This window comes from Physella acuta, unplaced genomic scaffold, assembly GCF_028476545.2.
Source record: "Physella acuta isolate Inbredline_101_S28 unplaced genomic scaffold, ASM2847654v3 ptg001771l, whole genome shotgun sequence".
Taxonomy (NCBI): Eukaryota; Metazoa; Mollusca; class Gastropoda; family Physidae; genus Physella; species Physella acuta.
This window is the reverse complement of record NW_026733281.1, coordinates 101,374-119,113: the sequence shown is the minus strand read 5'-3', so window position 1 is coordinate 119,113 and position 17,740 is coordinate 101,374. Positions and strand designations below refer to the sequence as shown.

Here is a 17,740-nt window from a genome sequence, read left to right as displayed (position 1 = left end):
CATTGAATTTAAATAATTCCCGAGTTTTACTCCAGTTACCCCCCTTGCTCTTTTATTACTCTAATCTCCCCTTCATTTATGAAGCCCATTAAATCTACTTCCGCTAGTCCGTGCGGTAGAATTAATAAATTGGTCCCCCCTTTCATGTCGTAGGACGTAGACTCACCCAAGCGAAATGTCAAATATGGTAATGTCTTGCATGTCCGCGAGAGGGGAGGGATTCTCGTGTGAAGTACGGGGAGACAAAGAGGGTGAAAAACTCTATGCCGGACCGAGGGGGCGAGGGGGGGGGAGTATTGATACCATCCTTCTACGTCGCTTCCTGCGATCTGCTCGTGGTCATGACTTAATGAGCTTCAATTTCTTTCAAGTTTTTCGCCATGTAGACCGTCGGGCCTGTTGATTGTACCGACGGACAGTCACGCGCGTGCAAATTGCATCCTCGAAGGTCCTCCATGACCACTAATTTATCGACACCGTGAGGTCTCATCCCCCCCCCCCCCCCACCCACTTTCTTAAACCCACCAGAGGTATGATTAACTGTTCATTTCCACACTCTCCAACCATGCCGGCAACCTGAAGACAGTCCTACGACCCGAAGACAAATCGACAACCCGAAGACAACCCGACAACCCAAAGATCAGTTTACAATCCGGAGACGAACCGGCAACCCGAAGACAAACCGACAAACCGAGCAACAACCAGCAACCAACCTCCCACAAGTTGCGTGAGGAACAACTCACAAATCTTGTTTTAAAAAAAAAATGCCCCTACCCTCAACACCGCGGCTCGTGCGACCATCGTACTGTCTCACTGTCTCATCTCACGAGACGACTCGCCTAAAAAGAACTTTGGCCTCATCCACCGAGTGGAGTGGCGAGCACACAACACTTTTAGTGCCCAATTTACTCTAATTGGCAATTGTAACAATATTAGTTATGTCACACCTAAAAGCTGGCTGGTCGGACTATGTGAAAGGGGAGAACACTCTCTGTATTCCTGCTTGAATGGTAGAACTGTAGCCCGGATTTAATATCATGTCTCATGTCTTTGATGAAATAAAACACGGGATTTAAAAAAATACGCTGGTAAATATTAACTGCACTTGTTGGGAAATTTAACGTAAATTATTCTTATTACTATTAGCGTTTTCAAGAGTGTTGCTATGTGTAGGTTTCTGTTACTGAGAACATACACTAGAGATCCTCTGAGATTTACCCTATAAATATTTAGATAAAAAGCTTTAACAATCTTTATTTCAAATAAGAATAATAACGTGAATATATTTCACATTTTTGAAGCAAATAAATAAACACGATTTTGATAGACATTTCTAATGAAATATACACCTATAAAATTAACTCGAGTAGGGTACCAAAGCCTTTCTATACAAAATATTGGAAGATTCTCTAGAGAATATACCAATAAAATAAACGTATATTTTATACTCATATTAAAAAAAATATAGCAGGTTCCTATAAAAAAATAAAGAAAAAGACCAAAATAAACCTAAACAAAACAACTGGTATGTAATAACAAGATGTAATAAATTTGACTCTCGGCCGTCTCCTCGGTTTCCGATGGTCCCCACTTATCTGCAAGTTACTCACCCATTCCTTTCACGTTCCGGGCAGGTGTTCTCGTCCCCCCCTCCCCCTGCTGTCAGATCGTGCCTCTGGACCGTCTGATTTCTCTAAGTAGTTTTGTTATAATGGGCTGTGTCTGTCGGGGTCCCCCCCCCCCCACCAGATAAAACACGGACCGGCCGATAAGGTTACTAAAACAACACGAGTCAGCTCCGGCCAGACGTTTAGCTATTGGGACGTGAACTGTCAGGATGATGCGGCTACGCGGAGTTCTTCCTCTCTTCCGTAGATTTAAAAAAAAAAATTCAGTAAATAATGGTTTTATGGTATCGCTGATGGTAGTTCTTTACTGCAAACTAATTAGTGGCGGTACTGTTTGGTTGGGGGTGGAAAGGGGGGAGGGGGAAGGTAGACGTCTTAGGAATAGTTGTGTTTTCTAGGGTATCGGGATGGTATTCATTACAGCAAACTAATTAGTGGGGCTACTGTTTAGCGGAGGTGAACCCGAAGCAAGGCGGGGTTGGGTTGGGTTTTATCTGGACAGGGAATCGCTAACGAGTCGGTTCGATAGGCTTCGTGGCCAGTGGAGGTTCGAGTGGCCTTTTGTGGCCTGTATGTTGACGAGAGGCCATTTTTAGTCAGTATATTGACGATAGGCTATTAGTAATCAGTATATTAGGGAGAGACCATTTGTGGCCAGTATATTGGCTAGATGCCATATGTGGCCATTGCATTGACAAAAAGCCATTTGTGGCCATTATATTGGAGAGAGGCCATCTGTGGCCAGTATATTGTAGAGAGGCCATCTGTGGCCAGTATATTGGAGAGAGGCCATCTGTGGCCAGTATATTGGAGAGAGGCCATCTTTGGCCGGTATATTGGAGAGAGGCCATTTGTGGCCAGTATATTGACTAGATGGCATTTGTTGCCATTGTATTGACGAGAAGACATTTTGGCAAGTATTTGTGGTTAAGGTTCAACAGCTATATCTGGCCAGCCCATGTTTCAGCAGCCTCTTGTGACCAGCCTCCCAGTTCAGCGGCCATTTGTGGCTAGCCCAGCGTTCAGTGGTCAGCCCAAGGTCCAGCGGCCATTGTGGCCAGCCCATGTTTCAGCGTCCATCTATGGCCATCCCATGGTTGAATGTCCTAAGCCACCATGCCCTATCTCGATACATCAGCTGACGTCAGCCAGTGTTGTCATACAGATGGAGATAACAGGAACTCTTTTTCTTGTATACTCAAGAAAGCTCGGAGAAGATGTTAGCGATAGGATATGGGGAGGGAGGAGAGGGGAACAGCAAACATCCCCGTAACATCATGATGTTTGGACACTGACCGTCGGATATTGCAGAAGATTTCTTTTATCCGTCCATCGCCGCGGGCGTGCCCCCCCCCCCCCCCCACCTCGCGTATCATCGTTGTTTATGGCCCTCGTATGTTTGACCAAAACATTTCGCTGTTCATCGGTCCGCCGTTGTTTCATCAACGGCTCATTTATTCTAAAATAATTAGTCTTTTCTTAAGTTTTAATTAAAATTTCTGTGTGATTTTTTTACTGTTTATTTTTTCATTTTGAAAATAAAAGTAAACTATCTTGTCATAAATCATGAGAAGATGTAGATTAAATTAGGGTTAAACAGACTGCAGGCGTTTGATTAAAATACCTAAATACCTAAACCAAAGTAGATTAGTGTTTATCGATTGTGTATATGAAAATAATTTATGTGGTTTCACTTTCCTCTCTACACAGACACAATGTTTACTTTCTCTATCACTTTCTCTCTCTCTGTCCCTCTTTTCTATCATTTTCTATAACTTTTTTCTTCTTTTTCCTTCTCTCTCCTATCTTACTCATCCTTTCCCTCCCCTCTTCCTCTCTTAGTCGTTTCGTTCTTACCTCTTCAGTTTCCTCTTAGTCCCCCTCTTCCCATTTTTCTTTCCTCCGACAGTCCCTCTTTCTTCTGCCACCCCATCAATCTTTACCCCATCAGTCTTTACATACCCTATTCCCCCCCCCCCCCACTCTCTTCCAGCATCCTCACCCCCACACCCTAACACTTTCTCGACTTTGACTCTCTCCCTCCTTCCCTTCAATTTTAATCTATACCTACCTTCCCCCCATCTTTTTCCACCCCCCTTCCCCCCACCCCACCCACCTTAAACACCTTACAAATAAACTACAACACACATCCAGTCCACTATTAATTACCGAAGTAATCGATTACTTGCGTCTAATTTCCTAAAATAATCGACAAATCTTGTATTAATAAAAAAAAAACTCTTTAATTAAACCTCTTACTGCAATCATTAGTAAATTTTTGATTACGCCTCGTGACGTTTGTTTACAGTTTAATTGCTTCCCTTGCATGGGATCTCCCCAGTCAACAAACAACCAAAGCCGTCCAACAAACACTCACGAGATGTTTTTTTCCCTCGGAAATAGCAGCTCTCCCGGTGTTGTCGTTGTGTCTTTTTCCTCCCCTCTCGTAAATTCCCCCCCCCCCCCCCCACCCTGGCCGCCGCGTCCGGCTGTTGTCGTCATGGCAGCCACTCGACGACAAGTTCCGGTACATTTATTCGAGTAGAAGAACTCGAAAATCCACTAAAAACCCACACGACGAGGCTCGGCTGGGATGTAGAAAAGGTTACGACATTTGTTCTCAGATAGTTCTGGCTCTTTTGTAGTAGCTCCAGTCCGCCTCCCCCTCCCCCTCCCCCGTCCTCACTCACCCCCTCATACTCCCCGTTGTAGTTTGCCCCCCCCCCCCCCATCCTCTTACATCTCCCAGCATTTAACGCTAGCCTGTCCCTCCATCCCCACACCATTTCCCCTCAGTTTATCAGTTTGTCTTCACCCCTCCCTCCCCCGCTGTACCCAAGTTTACACCCCTCCCCCATTTTTTCAAACCCACGCCTAAAAAGTATACCTAAGTCGTCCCCACTTCTACTTTACATCTCACCTCTTCACTATACACCAGTCGTCCCCACCCCCTGTTATACTTCACAACACCCTCCTCCCCATACCCTAATCCCCCCTCCACCCCCCTCCCCACACCTCTGTATGGTTCCAATAATTTATGACTGTTGTAACAGGTACGGCTGTTGTCACGTCCATCTAAGTGGTACAACCATGACAACTGGCGGTGTACACACCTGGTACACCTGGGTTACCTGCTGGGGTCTGCTGATTTGGTTTCCATGTTCGTTTTGTTTTCTTTTGTTTTCCGAGATCCCGAGGAGTTTGTGACTTATATAAATGTTCTTTAAACTGTTTGGAATGATGTGGTATTATTTGGTTAGCCGTACCGTATTGGAGGGCCAAGATTAGATTTAGAAAAAGAAGTCCTTGACTATATGGATTGGGGTTTGTGTTTGGGTTAGTGTTTGTGTATAATTTGGGGACGTGTGGTTGGGTTATTACTAAATTGTGTAAGGGTTGTTGATTTAGGTAAAGGCCAAACTTACTATTGGCTATAGCTAGAGTTAGGGTTAGCCAGTAAAAATACTAAGCGATATAACAAGGTGAGGTACGGCTAACACACATGTGCAACCAGTCCTGGACAATAAGATTACAGTTACACACTGGACATAAGTATAGCCCTAGCCGTAGCCCTTTGGGTACTCACGCTGTTATTAGACAAAGTTCTGGACGTTCATGTTTGAGTTGCTAGTACAGGTAGATATTTGCCACTTTTATATCATGTATCTCAATTCTACAGCTGTCATTGTAAGGGTCCTACACCTTTTGCGATGCTACTGCTCATATGTGTGTGTGAGTGTGTGTGTGTGTGTGTGAGTACTCGAGTGTTTGTGAGAAGTCGATGAGTGTGTGTGGAGGGGTGAGAAAAGCGATGACAATTGCAATCGATCATTATCTTTCCCGAAACGATCTTGACGAGTTTATTCTTTCATCGAAATCTTATCTGTCGGGCGGTCTAGGTTTGAATCTCAGCTTTCAGGGACCACTCCATTATCAGTCAACGACAGACCTAATCTGTGCCAACTTTTCCTCCTTAAACATTAGTGTTTGTTCCGTACAAATATGTCCAGATTTTTATCGTGTTAGTCAGCCATTTATTGTAATTCAGTCATCTCTTGTTGAATGAAAAACAAAAAAAAAGATTGGCTATCCGACCGGATGTTTAAAATAGTACTAGTCTTCCTCGTGTGAGTGCTCAAACTCTCGTATACTTTACTCACAACTTGTCAGTGACGAGTGTAACCCGAGGGGGCATATGTCCGCGAGTCCCCGAGCGCAGCGCTTCAAGAGACGCCGGGCCAGCTTGATATATTTATTTCACACGAGTGTCGGCCGATAAAGGTTAGTGCGTAGAACAGAGGGCTTAGCGGGATCCAGGACTCGCGGGTCCAAGACAAAGGTGAGCGGTGCCTGCTTAAAATGGGAGGATGAAAGGACGCACGTGCGTGAGCTAGAGGATTCCCGCTGGTCGGCTCTCGTCTCTCTCTCTGTCAGCTAAGCTCGTTTCGTGCCTCCGTCTCAGTTTCATAACGTTTTTTAAAAACATAATCTTTTTTTTTTATTGAAGTTAACAAAATAAGCTCTATTACCTTCTTAACATTTTATACATTGTTTTTTTTTTTCATAAAATTTGAGAATATGGTGTTGGGAATGGACACTATATTCTGAATTAGGCATATCTACTCTCTCATTATGAAACTATATTCTGAATTAGGCATATCTGTTCTCTCATTATGACAGAATTTCTTGCAAATCGGCTCACCCGCGAGTCATCTCTCGTTATCGTTGTCACCCCCCCCCCCCCTTACAACCACCCTTCAGCAATCACAGTCTCGTTTTCCCCTGCCAAATGAACTCGTGGCGTATTGTGATATCATTTCTTATCATCCTCTCTGAGCTTTTCTATTTGGGGCCAATTATTTGACAGCTACGAGTAGCTACCCCCCCCCCCTTTTTTTCCAGCCAGCTCACTCCGCCCCCCCCCCCCCCCCCCCCCCCCACATCGGCGACACCACCCAGTGAAGGAACTAGCCTGTCGATGCTGTGATTCTAATGATATTGATTCTAGACCTTTGAGATAATTCTTTTTGACTTCCAGAGCTGGTTGGAAGATCAAAAAGGTATTATATGCCGGCAGGCCTGCTCTCTGATGAGGTAATTAAACTCGCCAAATAGGATTTCATTGCATAATTATATATTTTTCTTCTTTTCTGCCCTCGCCATTCTGCTCGGCCTCAGCTTTTTACATTGATTATTGCATCTTATCTCTGCGAAATCGGGAAAATACACGCGCCTATTTATAGCTCAGGGCTAATGGTGGTGGTAACATTTTTGTTATCATTTTGTTATTTTAAAAAACAAAAACAATATAATTAGTTTTTTTTTCTTACTTTATTAGTTTCTTCTTGTGTTCAGTGATTGTCTTGTTGCATTTTTCTTTAACTACCTTTAATTAGCAATCGCTCCTGTGCTAGCTAGCTGTAACCTCAAACTCCAGTTTACTTCTACTGTACACATTTGGTTAAGTTAATGTGAATAATTAAAAACCCAATAAAAAGGACAACAGTGTTTCTTCTAGGGCGGGGTGGGGGGGGGGGGGGGGGGGGGGGGGGGGGAAGGGGGGAGGTTTAAAAAACCCAATAATAACGACAACAGTGTTTCTTCCAGGGGGGGGGAGGTTTTCTTCGGGGTGCAGAGCCCCTCCCCCCCTCGAAGAGATGAAGAGATGACTGGAAGAAACTCTGAACGACAATAACAATAACACACACAGCAAAAAAAAAAAAAAAAAAAAAAAAAAAAAACCCAAAAGCTGAAACAGAATATATTTTAATGTAAGTTCAAATCTCCGTTAACTTTTTGCCAAAGTCTAGCACTCACTTCTGATGGTTTCCTAGCATTACTTTATGGAAAATAATCAACTTCATTACGCACCGTTTACTCTATAAAATTCACTTTGAGAATCGCAGTACATTTTTATATGGCAACAAAATATTAATTAACTCCAAAAGTATACTTTTAAAAATGTGTACTTTTTAAAAGTCATTTAAAATTTTTTTAGAAACTGAATATTTTATTTTCAAAAAAAAAAAAAAAAAAAAAAAAAAGAATGACTCTATTTCAATCCCCAATGCACGGCTTCTGTGTATATCAATATTCACATCGAATCTAATTACATCGAAGGTAATGAAGTCCGCGTTTCCTTTGTTACCGGCTGAAAACACATCACCGTGACCCTCGAGTTCAGCTCGTCCGGGCTTGATTACACCAAGCCCTATTGACGCGAGGAAGATCTCATCTGAAGCCGAAACCTTCAGCGAGTTCAGTGCGCGAGCCTTATCAAACGTTTCAAGCCTGGTGACGCGCAGGTAGGAAACAAAACAGAAAAAAAACGGGAAAATAATAGCGTAACGAACATGTATCTGTGGTAGTGGCTGATGGGAAGATTTCATTTTACCTTAGGATTAAGCCAGTTGATCTGCTCGTGATAGCTGGGTGCTCGAGGCCTACTGGGACTGGTTTTCTCTTTACACTGGAGTTATCTGATGAAAGGTGGGAGTTTAGCCGGGAGGGGAGAACTAAGGGAGGGGGAGGGGGGACTATTAGATGCAATTTCAAGAGATTATGTGTTCGTGATTTGTGAAACAAAATATGTGCATCGCTGCACATACGCGCAGGTTAGATTAGTTCGTTGGGGATTAAGTCTTTCGTTTGTAAGCCCCTACACTTAATACTGTTTTCTCTTTTGTTAAGATTTGTTTAACTGGTATCTTTTGTTTGGATCCACTCATATTGCCCAGATTCGAACATTCGACATGAACTCAAACATTATTTTAATAGATTAGAACATATTTACCTTAATCTCCACTCCCATTGCCCAGATTCGAACACTCGACATGAACTCGAACATTGTTTCAATAGATTAGAACATATTTACCTTCGGCGCCACTTCTTATACCCAGATTCGAACACTCGACATGAACTCGAACATTATTACCTTGAAGTCAATACCATGGTTACGTAGGGATCTTTTTGGAATTCTGTGTAAACCACTTAACTAGATAACAAGTTATTTTTGTGATACATTTTCATAGTGAATAGTGTAAACATGTACACATACATGTGTGTCCGTGTGGTTTATAGTCAAGTGCGACGTTTTTCACTTGCATGTGTCTCTCTCTGGTTGATATTATGGGATGTCAATGTTGTTGATATAGTTGATATAAACAAAATGTTAAACAAGTCTGCCTTATCTTGTTATATCTCGGGATGTTCAGTTGCTGACAACACTGATGTATTTATAGTGTTAATATCATAATTCGTTAGATCAGTCTTGTTCTTGCAGTTGATAGAATCAAATACTTACCGAATTGTGTTCGTTTTCATCCAAGCATGAAATGTAGTCTCGCTGGTATTATTGAAAGCTAAACGGACAATTAACATGAAATCTATACCGTATGTTAAACTGGTCTTGTTTATATTACTAGTAGTATTGAAAGCCAAACAGAATGTTAAACATGAAAGCTAAACCGTATGTTGGACTAGAAATGTTGGTAGAATTTAAAGCTAAACAGAATGTTAATCATGAAAGCTAAACCGTATGCTGGACTAATCGTTTTGGTAGTATTGAAAGTCATGCGGAACGTTAAACTTTAAAACTAAACCGTATGCTGGACTAGTCTAGTTTATATTACTGATAGATTAGATTGTTGAACTTGTTTACACTGCCGATAGCATTGAATCCTAAACAAACCGTATTTGTTTTTTAACGATCAGATTATGCTGTTCGTTTGTTTAAGATTTTAAAAAATCCTGTTGCCGTTAGTGTAATCAACATAATTACTCGAGATTATCGTGCGCATCTTTAACAAAAAACACATGAAAAGCTTGTTTTAATGAAGTGGCCCTTCCAATTAGGCGTAGGGTTGATTTAAAAATATTAAAGCGTTGATAGAAGCAATCTTGCTATCACAGTCACATCTAAACACAGTCTGTAGTCAGCCATGCGTGAAATTAACTAGCAGGACAACCACATGTAAGAACAACCACACGCAACCACAAAAAAAGCAGTACAACCACATTATTCACATATGTAAGCACAACTCATACGTGAACACAACCAAACGTTACCCCTAATATAGAAACAATCATATGCAACAATAAATAGCGAATCATCTACACCAACCACTGCTAGAAAGACAACCAAGTCGACCACAACCTACAAGGCAACCACACCAATGACAACGTTCGGCATCGAGATACACCAAAAAAAATTACACGACAACCACACCAACCACAATTTACAATACAACCACCATGTGTCAAAATGGTGGTGTTTGCCTGAAACACAAATCCACCCAACTTCCCAACATCATCTGTAATATGTATCACACATTGTCTCAACATTCTACTAATCATCCCCCCACCCCCACATTCAACCCGCCATCTTAACTCGCCATACATCACGTGACCGGTACGAAGCCTACCCATCACCGCCGAGGACAACCCGAAGCTCCTGCCCCGAGTGCCAGACCTGGATCCGCCATGAGACCACGAGTCTTGAGCGCGTCTCTGAAGTATTATTTGAAGCGTCAGTGTCTTCATTCAGTATGAGCAGTTATTGGTTTCCCGTCATGCCCTGCCCCCGGGTTTGTTTATTTATACGAGGGCCTGAGCCGCTAATGGCCCCGGGGGTGTTACCGTTGTTTTCGTATCTCCCCGACCAGGGTAAGCCTGACAGCCCGAATGCCTGAATTCATTTGTCGTTGTATTTGATGAAACTCGTATATTAAAAATCTAGAACTATGAACTAAATTATCCACACAAAAAATAATCTGACCACTTGATGTACATCTTCCACATCAACACAGTGTGCTACTAACATTGTTTTCATCTATAAATATGAAGTAACTTTTTAGCGCAATTTCCATACTGGCAATTGCGTTTAATAATGCGTCATTTCTGGATGGAGGGGTGGATGGATGGATGGATGTGTGGATGTGTGTCCGCAGCTTTAAGTCGTATCTCCTCCTCAACGAAGCAATATCGAGGACTAGTTCCAAAAGCAAATTTGTTAAGCAAGTTCCGAGGATGATTGTGGGCCAAAAAATTCCCGGAATTCCTTCCTGGATTTCCCGGAAAAGCCAAAAAAACCTCAAAAAAAAAATGCAATTGTTTTGCCCATATCTCGGCAACCAGACCACTTAGCGACTTGAAACATTTACCAATCGATTCCTGCCAAAATTTAGAACAATGGTGCCGAAGAAAGTTTTCAAAAATATCATTTCGTTCGGTCACAAAAAATTAATTAAGAAATATTTACTACTTTTTTAAAATGAGCATCGTGTAGTCCTACTCGTTGATATAGGTTAATATAGTTGTCTTTTTTTTAAAACTGAGCATCGTGTAGGCCTACTCTTTAAAATAAAACTATTTCCGTTGCTGAATATATGATTTATCTCGATTTAAAATTGTTATGGATAACATAAGGAAATTGCGCTTAAATTGTCACTAGACTTTTTATTAACTTGTTTTGTTTATCAAATATTAGTAATAATGTTTATTTAGATTATATATTTTTTAGTTCTTTTAGCCATCTGTCGATTAAATCCTTATTTGACGCTCGTATCAAAGCATTTATCATACAATGTAAAATCGGCTTATTATGTTTGGGTGAACTTATTGCTCTTTAACTCAGAAGTACTTTGATTCTTCGCAGCTAAAGCTTACATCCTGTTAGCTTTTATGGGTAATTAACATTTTTAAAAATTAGTTGTTATTTAATAGAATAGCCCATCTAATGGAAAGGTAAAAATTGAAATAACGAGCCGCATGGCGAGGGTAAAAAATATTCCGCCTTTATTGGTCGTGTTGGATTTGTTTTCATTTGGCCGAGAACATCTCATTGAATGAGCTCTCTCCCCCCAATGGCGCTAATTGTTTAATGCATTTGAATCTTGAAGCTGTCAAGAATTTTGAAGATTAAACAAATATGTCTGACTGCCCGGCTGTTCGACAATGTCACGCCGCTTTTATCGTTTAGCTCATTAACATCATTTCAAACAAAAAACAAACATTCAGATGTCTAATGTCCATTTTTAATAGTTAACGGATTAAAAAATAAAATAAAATGTTATAGACCTATCTTCACTAGTCAATAGTTAAAAATTCAAGCTATAAAATACAACAAAATATTGAGACATGTGTGTTTAGTCGGATTTTAAATTGTATTTTTTTATGTTTGTTATACATTTAAAATGAAGACACGCTAGTGCTATAGGGGAACGTCCAAAAGTTTTAAAAATAAATATGTATTTTAATTATATTTATTCAAACTCATAATTTTACAGATATATTTTAGCTTGTTAATATTTTCGTGCTGCATTCTAATATTGTTTGAACACTATAATTCGCACCCTACAGGACTGAACCCGTTAATTGTTATCTTGATAACTATAAAAGGTCGGTTAAAATCAATATTAGATCTAGATGACTTTCTTCAAAGGGAGTGGATGTACACCTAATTTGACATCTGCTGGTCTAGAATATAAGTCGCAGTTGTGGCCGGTGTGGGGCAGTTGTGGCCAGTGTCGGGCAGTTTTGGCCTGTGTGGATCGCCTAGTGAAGACATGTCTCCCGTTGACAGGTCACTAACTACAAGTAGCTACAATTACCCCTTTCTTCCCTCGCCCCCTTTTCCCTTAATCTTCAACACCAGCACAATTATAGGACAGCGACAACAGCCCCGCCGTCTTTGACCCATGCACTTCCTTGTGTCCCTGTCCCCAGATTTTTGTCAGCATCCCCCCCCCCCGTCATCCCCAGTCTCGTGTTCTATTGATCTCCCGATGAACTGTCACACTAAAGCGGTAACGGTCATCTTGCCGGCCTGTTTTCCCGGTACCGGTTAAATCACCGGCTTAGCATGGCTTTGTTCCCTCCACCTGCCGTGGCGTCTTAAAAAAAACGCGATTTTATCGATACCTCCGTCGTCCTGAATTATTTGTGTCCCTGTGGAGCCCGATAGTCCTGTGACCTGTCCGAATTATTTGTGTCCCCCTAGACCTAGCGAGTCCCGCAGATCCAGCGAGTCCCACAGACCTAGCGAGTCCCACCCTCAGATTTCCGGTGACAGTAAGCACTCGACAGTCCCGGCAGTGTAGACATTTTAATATCCGATAAACAAGCAAGATGGCGTCCCCGCGAGTTTATGCGCTGTCGTAATCTCTGAGGATTTTCTTTCTTTCAGCCCTCTACCCGAGCCTTGTACGAGCTTTGAAAACACGGTACTTAAAACAACCACGACCATGAATGTTTATGATTTTTTTATTTTATGAGATATCACATAAAAAGTTAAAAAAAAATGATTTAATAGACGCTCGTCAACTTGCTCAACTACGACATGGTATTCGTGTGTCTATGGTGTTGGTGTGTAAAGTGCATAATGTTTAGTGCACAGTTGTGCGATGTGGGAATCTTGTGCTAATCGTACACACTGCGTACACACTGCGTACACATGTTTTATTTATGGTAATTCCGCATCATCTTCACCGGGAAGGCATGTCAAAATATCGATGTCATCTGATCTTCCGAATGACATGTCACTCGCGTCCCCAAGGGCGGGAACCCGATGATACGCCCTGATGGCACCCAGGGAGACAACTACTGACCCCAGCAATCTTCCGCCCGGATCTAGATCTCAACATGGGGGGGGGGGGGGAACCCTCGGCCCTCGTTAACCCTCGTTCTTTGCCCCAAGCTCGCTGCCATGTCCGGCCCCCGTCTTTTAACCTCACGTCCACATGCTGTACAACCCTCGCGTCTTCAACCTTCCAGGTTTAACCGCTGAATTGTCTTGACCCTAATAGAACAACATACCAGCCGGCAATTAGCTGTCATTTAACTTTACTCCATTGCTTCAAACCGGAAAAAATGCCGGCTATCCGAGAACAACATTTAGCCATTAGCCTTCATAAAAACAATATCCCCGTCCGACATTATCGTGTATTTGAAGGCATAAATTGGCTATTACTCGGGTTCAGTTTTTTCCCAAGCCAAGTCCCTTAACTCCCTTTCATAGCGCCCCTTAGTTAAGACCCCCTTACATGGGTCATACAGACCCCGTCTCTTTAAACTAATTCACTTTATTCTCGAATTCCCCTTCCCGTATCACACTATGTAAAAAAAAAATTCCGTTCAACAAATTTTTCTTGCTGCCGGTAATCTTAACTGTTCATAAATTTTCGCCCAGCGCCTCGTGGATTTATGTCGAAATAGAAGAATTTTTTTTTCACTCGTTCAGATCTCGTCTAGGATAAACTGATTGCAGTTTTTGTACAGCTCAATGTAATATATTTGTTTCAAATTTTTACAGGGATGTGATTTATCAGGGATTGGGTTCGGCCTTATACGCATTATAGATCTATAAATATTATATATTGATATATTTTAAACGGTCTTAACTTTATAGGACCCTCTTAAACGTGATAGGTTATGGAGCAGATGAAGTAGAGTTCACAAGTTTTCTAGATTTCTACAGGTGAAGTATTAACATTATACCCAGCCGTTTTCCCTTCCCTGACCAAGCCCTCAGTAGAGCTAGGTGAACTTGAGAGCTTCCCTCAGCTTCGAACCCCTGAACCGAACTCGAAACCTTCGGGTTCACAAATGTATATTCCATCACTCGACCACACCGTTCTATAATACTCGTATCTATTTTTTTTCAAATTTTATTTCATTGTATTTTTTTTCGTCGTCTTTTAACAAATGAAACAAATTTATTGATTAGAGAATTAGGTTTGAAATTGGCGAATCTAATTTAGCATTTTGCAACAAGGCGTTGACAAATTAAGAAAGAAATTACATCACGTTATACGCGACGCGAGGCTAACAAAGCACATTATATTGCCGGCAGTTTCCTCTCGGCAATTATAACGGACAATTAGGGTGGTCGCTTGCTATCCATTTAGATAATGCAATCAAGAAACATTGCAGCTTGTGAGAAAAAAAGGATGAAAACCGTCTTGTTTGAAAAGATGAATCTGGGATGATGTTCCTGGGGTGATTTTGTTTTGAAAATTTTAAAATTTGCGGTGGATTTTTTTTTTTTTTTTTTTTGCGGTATAAAATAAAATTGAGCGCGAAATGCGGGAATTGTTTAGAGGAAGAAAATATGTTAACTGTTGTAATGTTTAAATGGTTACTCTCGTATGATGTGTTCATGAAAGTTGGATGGAGTTGAGGGACGCCCCGAGACTTGACGAGGGTAAGTTTATCAGGTATGTGAGTGAGACCTGTTTGCTAAACAAATGTTTTGCTAAACGGATGTTTGTGAAGAATCTCATGTTGTGATTTTTTTTGTTTAATAGTACCAACAACATTTCTAACCTGTGGATGTAATTCATTTAATTAGACACCGCCCCCTCTTCATTATCAGTACACTGAACTTAAATTATATGAAAATGTGGTTACTGACGCAGGTACTGAACTCCAATCAGGAATCAGGGAAATCAAACTTTGATCTACGAGAGATACAATTCTTTCTTTTTACTCATCGAATTTTATTTTGCTCAGCCAATCAGAGACAAGATTTGTTTCACCAAACAATGGGGAAAAAAAAACCAAGAAAAAAAAAAACAACAACCGAAGAAAAAAAACAACGGCCATATTGTTTTTCAAAAAACCGCCTGCGTCATTGCTTTTTCCCGTGTTTGTGTTTTTAAAACCTCTAACGAATTTTAAATTAAATTAGGGACAATCCGATTGTTTCTATCGGATTCCAGAACTTTCGAGGAAATAACACAACCAGTAACAAATACGTTTTCTCCTCCGTGTATATCCTCCCCCGCCCCCACCCCCGTAACTAAGGGAATATCCCCGGTCTGGAATCACCCCCTCCCCCGCCCCCCCCCCCCCCCACGCCATTAGCGGGATGCAGTGGAAAGTCTCTCGTTGTTTGAATAACGATTTTAGCATCTCCAAGACACAAAGGATCGCGGACCGGAAATTGAAGTCAAATCCCAAGAAATTGTCATAAAGCGCCCCGGCGGGTGGACCCAGCACCCCCCCCCCCCCCCCCACAGCATGGGGTGGATCCGGCTCCCCATGAGACGGACGGCTCAGCACTGGCATGCCGGCATCTGTGATTTGTAATTAGTTGTAATCCCGCCCGGCTGTACGGTAAGCCGGTTCCCTCTGCCGGCTGTACGGTGAGCCGGTTCCCTCTGCCGGTTTCATTCAACTCTCGGGGGGTCATTAAAGTTGACTCTTAATAAACGTGGCCGTTGTGACCGTTGGCCTTAGGTGCGCTGGTGCATGTATGTTGATAGGTTCATTTAAACATATTTGTTAATAGGTTCATTTAAACATGTATGTTGATAGGTTCATATAAACATGTATGTTAATAGGTTCATTTAAACATGTATGTTGATAAGTTCATTTAAAGATGTATGTTGATATGTTCGCTGATGCATGCATGTTGACATGTTCATTAAAACACGCATGTTATGCTCGTTGAAGTATGCATGTTGACATGTATGCTAATCCAAGTGCGTTGATATGTTTTGATGATCACGTTGATGTATGACTAAATCAGCGTATTCATAAAAATATTTTAAAATATTTTTTTGTACATGCAACTGCACATTGATATGTTGATAATGAATATCGATATTAAAATTTTTTTTTGGAACTTCAAGTATAGAATGCCATAATTAGGCCGATGTCCTGATAATTAAAACTTGAATATGTCTCAAGTCCGTATTACAAGGCACTTGATAAATATGAACCCTGCTTTTGAAATCAATACTGTTCGCCTCATTGATCTCAATACTAGCGTTACCTTAACCAGTGTAGGTTGTCTTATCCCATCCACGGCGAGTAGTTTGGATTTCTTTTACACTCTGTCAATCCTTATGGTATGCATTAGGTTTTCTTCATGACTATCAACTCTACATTAATTAGGTCTTCTCCAAGACTTGTTTAGGTCACCTGAGATAGTTAGGGTTTCTCCTAAACTTGATTATGTCCACATCAGGTACATGTTCTCTAGTAAGTCTCTAGTACGTCAATGACAGGTCTGTTAAATTTTCAAATCGAGTGCTGAGAAAAATGACACATCTTTCAAGATCTGATTACGTGTAAGCAAAAAAAAAAAAAATCCCTAAAAGCAGATTTTCTTAAACGCTCCACGCAAAGACCTTAAAGTGTGAAATAATTACGTCAAGAAAAAAATCCGCTTCGAGAGCTCAGCTCTCGAGAGCTAAAAAAAAAACTCGCTTCCACTTTGCAGGCGATCTTTTTCTTCCTCGTATTTCTTACCTCTTTTTATTTTATTAGTTTTACGTAGAGAAAAAAAAATCCCCTAAAAGGTTATATTTTTGGCAGCAGACGGCTACAAGTGAAACTGATCCAGGTTTACATAATTGTGTGAAATGTTTACAAATACGGCCGTGGTGATGACACATTTTGGCGCGCTATTTTCTCAGCCCGTTAGCGAAAAAATGGGGCGGCAGGCGCGGCGCCTGACTGATTGAATTTAGAAAACTGATGTGGCGAATGTGCAACACGGTTTAATATGACGGACATTTTTTTGACACTTGCGGAGCCTGTTTGTATTTTCTTCAGTCCCGGCCTAAGCTACAAGCCTAGAAGGTGATCGTTTACGGATAATAATATTTATCTTCTAGTGTAGTGGGAAAAAGTAAAAGACAATTTTTTTTTTACAAATGCAAACTTCTTTTTCCTTGTTTAAAATTAAAAAAAAAAATCTTTGCTTCGTCCTGGAACTCCGACTTACAAGGCTCCATGCTGTTTAAGCCTCTGTAAGTCAGGAAAATGCCACTTGATGTAGTTTGTGACGTCTCGAGACAGCCAATTCCAGACTCAGGTTTTACGGCCTCGCTGGGCCGCTCGTTGTTTGATGCATGGACTTTCTGGGCCAGTGGACTCGAGGCTTGGAACATTTTTTTTTCTAATCGTTCGCTTAAGGCTGCAGGGATGGGCGGGGGGGGGGGGGGGGGGGGGCATTAGTTTTATGGCCTCATGCGAGGCTGCTGTAGTGTCTTGTGCCTCGGACATTAAGACAGTTCCAGAAAGTAAGACACTTTGACATTCTTAGAGTTCATTGCCTAAAACAGCAAGAAAATTTCAGATATTTTGACCGTGAGACGTATCTA

At 41.4% G+C, this 17,740-nt stretch overlaps 1 protein-coding gene across 5 annotated transcripts in view; it reads left to right on the top strand.

Moving 5' to 3' along the window:
- LOC131930417 (adhesion G protein-coupled receptor L3) overlaps window positions 1–17,740 on the top strand; it is a 146,107-nt gene that overhangs the window by 46,956 nt on the left and 81,411 nt on the right. The window lies entirely within an intron of this gene.